The sequence below is a fragment of the Convolutriloba macropyga genome, chromosome 9, assembly GCF_964194025.1.
Source record: "Convolutriloba macropyga chromosome 9, txConMacr16.3, whole genome shotgun sequence".
Classification (NCBI taxonomy): Eukaryota; Metazoa; Xenacoelomorpha; order Acoela; family Convolutidae; genus Convolutriloba; species Convolutriloba macropyga.
The window spans coordinates 26,652,140-26,659,493 of record NC_134476.1 but is presented as its reverse complement, the minus strand read 5'-3'; the positions used below and the strand labels follow the sequence as shown (position 1 = coordinate 26,659,493).

Genomic DNA, 7,354 nt, shown 5'->3' with positions numbered 1-7,354 from the left:
GCCGACTTCCACCGACTTCCGCCGACCTCCGCCGACTTCCACCGACCTCCGCCGACTTCCACCGACTTCCGACCTCCGCCGACTTCCACCGACTTCCGCCGACTTCCGCCGACCTCCGCCGACTTCCGACATCCGCCGACTTCCACCGAACTCCGCCGACTTCCACCGACTTCCGACCTCCGCCGACTTCCACCGACCTCCGCCGACTTCCACCGACTTCCGACCTCCGCCGACTTCCACCGACTTCCGCCGACTTCCGCCGACCTCCGCCGACTTCCACCGACTTCCGACCTCCGCCGACTTCCACCGACTTCCGCCGACTTCCGCCGACCTCCGCCGACTTCCGACATCCGCCGACTTCCACCGAACTCCGCCGACTTCCACCGACTTCCGCCGACTTCCACCGACTTCCGACCTCCGCCGACGTCTACCGACTTCCGCCGACTTCCGCCGACCTCCGCCGACTTCCACCGACTTCCGACCTCCGCCGACCTCCACCGACCTCCGCCGACTTCCGACCTCCGCCGACTTCCACCGACTTCCACCGACCTCCGCCGACTTCCGCCGACTTCCGACCTCCGCCGACCTTCACCGACCTCCGCCGACTTCCAACCTCCGCCGACTTCCGACCTCCGCCGACTTCCGACCTCCGCCGACCTCCACCGACCTCCGCCATTTCTACCTGAATAATGTGATTGCACCAGTGTATTTATGTTAACCTTTTTCCAGTGGTTGAATAGTAGACTCAATGGTCTTCATATGTTGTGTATTTCAGATTTGATTGAAGCTTGTTATTGAAATTTGTGTTTGTTGACTCGAACTGACTTTGATTTGATTGAATTGTGTATCGATATGGAACAGGTTGTTATTACGGTTGAGTTGCACGAATCGATTATGAAATGCCAGCAGGACGTTATGTTTGTAGTTGAGGATCAGAAAAGTAAGTCATGCCATGGAATTCTAACGGTCAGGAAGGTGTTCGATATCGACAACGAACGGATGGATCTTGTACGCAATTTGCGCAAAAGATGGGCACCTAATGCGAGTACTGTAGTGAATGAACGCAAGGGGAGACGCTTTGAACGCGGGTTTTGTGAGTATGAATCACGTGCGCAGTATATCACTGCAAGGCACGTTGCCCGCGTTCAATAAAAAACATTAGGCCTACGAAATGTGATCTTTGCCCATACAAAACTATCTATTCTGCAAATTTAAAGAGACATCATCAAAGGGTTCATAATTCTGTTAGTTTGAAGTTGAGGTGTGAGTCGGAGTCAAAGTCGTCGGGGTCGGGGTCGGGGTCAAAGTCGTCGGGATCAAAGTCGAGGTCAAAGTCGTCGCAGTCAACAAGCTTAAAGTCATCTACAAGATCAGTTTAAGTTATTCCATTGAATTAGTTTATTGCATTGTTTATAACTTGAATGATACTTGTTTTTTACTTCTTTGTTTTACACTATAGTTTGTTTACTGGATTACCTGGTTACTTTCGTAATACGAATTTACCAATTTGCAGTCAATTTAACAGGGAGGAACTGTTCCATTTAATCATGTTATGCACGTGATCAAAATTTAGTGCCATAACGTACCCCCCCCCTCACTCGTGTTAATTAAACCATAGGGGGGGCGGGGTAGTTTCGTGGGGAAAGGTATTAGGGGGTTATAATGGGAAACATACCTTAAGCTAACAAAAACGAAGATAATATAATTTGAATAACGCCCTTGTAAGAATCGTTTAAATTGTCTAAATTCGTCCTGTTTAAATTCATGCTTCGGATCCCTGTTGGAAGTTTTTCATATTTACTTAACCTTTAATATCCAATTCTATTGGATATTAAAGGTTATTGGATATTAAAGGTTAAGTAAATATGAAAAACTTCCAACAGGGATCCGAAGCATGAATTTAAACAGCACGAATTTAGACAATTTAAACGATTCTTACAAGGGCGTTATTGATTGTGTAAATAAAACTTACGCATCAGAAGGAGTAATTCCATTTTGGAGAGAAAATCTGGCAATTTGTATTAGATACTTCCCAACGCAAGCTCTTAATTTTGCTTTTAAAGATCAAATTAAGGCTCTCGTCAAATCCAACAAAAAAATCAACTTCAGTAAGAACAACGTAGTCGACGTTCAACTTAGTCAACGTAGTCAACTTCAGTAAGAACATTGCTGTGCCGGGTCACTGTCTCTCTGCTTTGTCTACTCTCTGGATTATTGCCGCACCAGATTGGCAAATGATGCTAAAATTGCTGGAAAGAGCGGAGAGCGACAGTTCAACGGAATGGTAGACGTCTACAGAAAGACATTTGCATCTGACGGCATTGGAGGATTGTACAGAGGATTCGTGATCTCTTGCGTGGGTATCTTTGTGTATCGAGGCTTCTACTTCGGCATGTACGAGCGAAGTCCATATTCTTGGTAGAGAACGCCAACTTATTGCTTACCTTCTGCTTGGGATACGGTGTGACCGTAACTGCAGGACTTTTCTCATACCCCATAGATACAATTAGACGACCCATGATGATGACATCTGGACAAGCTGTCAAGTACAAAGGATCAATTGACTGTGCGGTGCAGATTATGAAGAATGAAGGAGCCGGAGCTAACATTTTGAGCGAAAGGAATGGAAACGTCTCGAAGAATCGTCTATGATTGTGCAATGTGCAATGAACAGTATCAATGATTTATCTTGTTAATAATGCTTCTATTCTAGTTAACAATCCCTGTAAATGTGTGCAAGTGTGTTTAGTATGTAGTTTTTCACTGTAATGGAAGCGGACGTACTAGCTAAGCAATACTTGCTTTCCACCGCAAAATAGAGAGATTTGTGCGACAGTAATCTTAAAATATTGAATCGTGAAATTGGTTTAATTGCTTTGTGGAGACCAGTTTGACAAAGTTTAAAATAACCCTTGATTCTGCTCATTAACGTACTCTTCGGTGACTCTATGTAGATGAAAGTAAAGCGCACAAGGCTCCTTGAAGAAAATATTTGCCTTCTGAGGAGTTTAAATAACAAAATTTGGCTCATTTCGAAGACTTTGTAATGGAGAACGAACGAGTCATTTTGTTGAGCGAAAAAACATCTGAAAATATGCAAACTAGAGAATGAAATGTTTGTTCAAATCTCACTGAGCCCGAATCTGAATGTAAATCAAAAATTACTTATTGTCAAATCTTCATTGATATTAGCATAAGAGGGGTACCAGAACCGAAAACAAAAGACGTATGAGATAGAACGGGAGCTGATTGAAATGTCCATTAAATTTCAAGCAAACAAACAGTTTAAACTATACTTATTTAGAAAAGATATGAGACTTGTCCTCAATGCGACTGCTTGACAGGTCGAAAATAAGAGCAAATACGTGCAAAGTCCAAAAATGAATTTCCATTTTTGAAAACAGTTAATTTCACAGTTATAAATAATAATCATTTATATCTACATATGAATCAATTGAGGCATCTCATGTCATTATCCAATGTTCGATTGCGCAAAATTTCAAAACCAATGGGATCAACGATTATTGTTTTAACTTAAAAAGAAACCAAAAATCCTTTGGAGTGTACAAATATCTAAAAATCTGACATTTTCATGGTAATATCAAACCTCGTAGTAACCGTAAAAACAAAGCCGAGAAACATATGTTTGGAGCTAAAACCTTTATACACCTAAAATTATAGCTCACTGGAATCGGGTTGTGACCTGTGTTTACAGGGACTGGGCTACAAATCGAGCGAAAAACAATTTCAAATAGACGAAGCTCAAAAACTCAAATCTATATTTGGAAACACATATTTTCAAAAGTCATGACAGAATTTGGATTACTTCAAAAAGCGATGAATTGAGTCGGAACACCTCACAGAGCCCATTGGGCCGGTTAATAATGAGACTAAGTCATGAGCCCACAAAAAACAAATACATAAAGAAACCAAAACTTCAAACAATTGTACATGACACAGTTCAAGGCACTATAATTATAAGATGTTACCTGAAAGAACTGTAAATCAACATTTTACCTTCATCTTAACATCAACAAGTCTTCTTTTAAAACGACTAATTAGACATAACAACAAAATGAAACACAAAAACTGAACAGTATAGAAATCTCTTTACAAAAATTGAACTCAGCCCCATTTTTGACAAAAATAGTCTAAATTGCGAAAAATTTAGCATAAATTCTAGCCACAAAACTCGGATGGATCAATGCAACAACCCTCTTTTCTATCTTTAGAGATGCAATCAATATTACTACCTGTAACAATTTTAACATAATTTAGCAAAATTGACAAAAATTTGGTCAAAATGTGAATAAAAACAGGTGAAATACGTCTAATATTCACAAAACTTTAGACCTCGATAACTCCACGTGAAAAACTCACTGGAATCGGGGTGTGACCTGTGTTTACAGGGACTGGGCTACAAATCGAGCGAAAAACAATTTCTAATAGACGAAGCTCAAAAACTCAAATCTATATTTGGAAACACATATTTTCAAAAATCATGACAGAATTTGGATTACTTCAAAAAGCGATGGATTGAGTCGGAACACCTCACAAATTGTCGTTGAGCTAACGGTACCAAGTTAGATAATCTCTTGGTATTTTTGGCAGGAAATTTAAAGTAATCAGATAAGGTCATTTTTTTATTTTGATCTGAGCACTGATATTTTCAAATTTGAAGATCGATAAAACTAAGCTTCGGATGCAGATTGTGATTTAAGGATCTTAGTTAAATGATTGCAAAAAAACTTGATTTGCGAGATTAGAAAGGTACGTCATTGTCATTCATTCATTTGGATTTCTGTTACTTCTACTACAGTGTAATTAACTTCAACTGTTTAACGTTGTGCCCGCATTTTGTTGTGTGTTTTGTAAGTAGTATGGTAACTTTTTTAATCAACACCTGTTGCGATCATTTCAAAATTGAACACAGTTTTATTGGTTTCCCCTTTCCATTTTTTGAGGACAATTACATTTTCAAAGGTAAATAATATTTCTTCGGATCTGTTCTTCTTTTTGTTCTAATGCGCCCCCTACCCCCCCCACACACGCACACACACACACACACAAATACACACACGCACACACACCCACGCACGCACACACAAACGCGCGCGCACACAGACACACACGCGCACACACACGAACACATAAACACACACACACACACTTGCACACACACACCCAAACACACATGCACGCATGCACACACACACGCTAACACACACACACAAACACACTCTTGCACACACACACACACAAAACCACACACACACACACACACACACGCACCCACACACACACGCTAACACACACATTGACACACACACGCACGCGCGCACACACACAAACACATGCCACACAACAGACACACACACACACACCACCTACACACCACACACACACACACACCACCCACACACCATTCACACACAACACACACACACACCACCCACACACCATACACACACCACACACACACACACACCACCCACACACCATTCACACAACACACACACACACACCGCCCACACACCATACACACACCACACACAAACCACACACACACACACCACACACACACACACCACCCACACACCATTCACACACAACACACACACCACACATACACACCACCCACACACCATACACACACCACACACAAACCACACACACACACACACGCACGGGCACACACACACACACAAACACTTGCCAAACACCACATACACAAACACCACACACACACACACCACCCACACACCATTCACACACATTCACACACAACATTCACACACACACACCATTCATACACCACACACAAACCACACACACACACCACACACACACACACCATTCACACAACACACACCACACCACCCACACACCATACACACACCACACACAAACCACACACACACACACACACGCACGCACACACACACCACCCACACACCATTCACACACATTCACACACACCATTCACACACACACCACACACACACACCACACACAAACCACACACACACACACCACACACAAACACACCATTCACACAACACACACCACACACAAACCACACACACACACACACTCACACACACACACGCACTCACACACACACACCACACACACACACACCATTCACACAACACACACCACACCACCCACACACCATACACACACCACACACAAACCACACACACACACACACATTCGACACACACACACGCACACACACACACACAAACACCACACACACATACCACATACACAGCACACATCACACAAGTTTTTTTTGAACTACAAGGTTATCAAATTGTTTTCATCATTAGGTGTTGTTTACTTAATAACAGTGGCGATAAACTCGTAGTCTAATGCTGAAGTGCTTTTCCAGTGTCGATCGTAACTAAATTTAACTGCTTTTATCGTAACAGGTGTTGATTAAAGTTGATTAAATGACACCACACCACACACACAAACACCACCCACACACCATACACACACCACACACACACACACACACCACCCACACACCATTCACACACAACACACACACACCGCCTACACACCATACACACACCACACACAAACCACACACACACACACCACCCACACACCATTCACACACAACACACATACCACCCACACACCATACACACACCACACACAAACCACACACACACACGCACGCACACACACACACACCACCAACACACCATTCACACACAACACACACACCACCCACACACCATACACACACCACACACAAACCACACACACACACACGCACGGGCACACACACACACAAACACTTGCCACACACCACATACACACACACCACACACACACACACCACCCACACACCATTCACACACATTCACACACACCATTCACACACACACACACACACCATTCACACACCACACACAAACCACAAACACACCACACACACACACACCATTCACACAACACACACCACACCACCCACACACCATACACACACCACACACAAAACACACACACACACACACGCACGCACACACACACCACCCACACACCATTCACACACATTCACACGCACCATTCACACACACACCACACACACACCACACAAAAACCACACACACACACACACACAAACACCACACACACATACCACATACACAGTACACATCACACAAGTTTTTTTTGAACTACAAGGTTATCAAATTGTTTTCATCATTAGATGTTGTTTACTTAATAACAGTGGCGATAAACTCGTAGTCTAATGCTGAAGTGTTTTTCCAGTGTCGATCGTAACTAAATTTAACTGCTTTTATCGTAACAGGTGTTGATTAAAGTTGATTAAATG

At 42.9% G+C, this 7,354-nt stretch overlaps 1 pseudogene; it reads left to right on the top strand.

The window, feature by feature from the left end:
- Window positions 1-2,253: 2,253 nt before the first annotated feature.
- On the top strand, window positions 2,254-2,652 carry LOC142346167 (uncharacterized; annotated as a pseudogene).
- The last annotated feature ends 4,702 nt before the right edge of the window (window positions 2,653-7,354 follow it).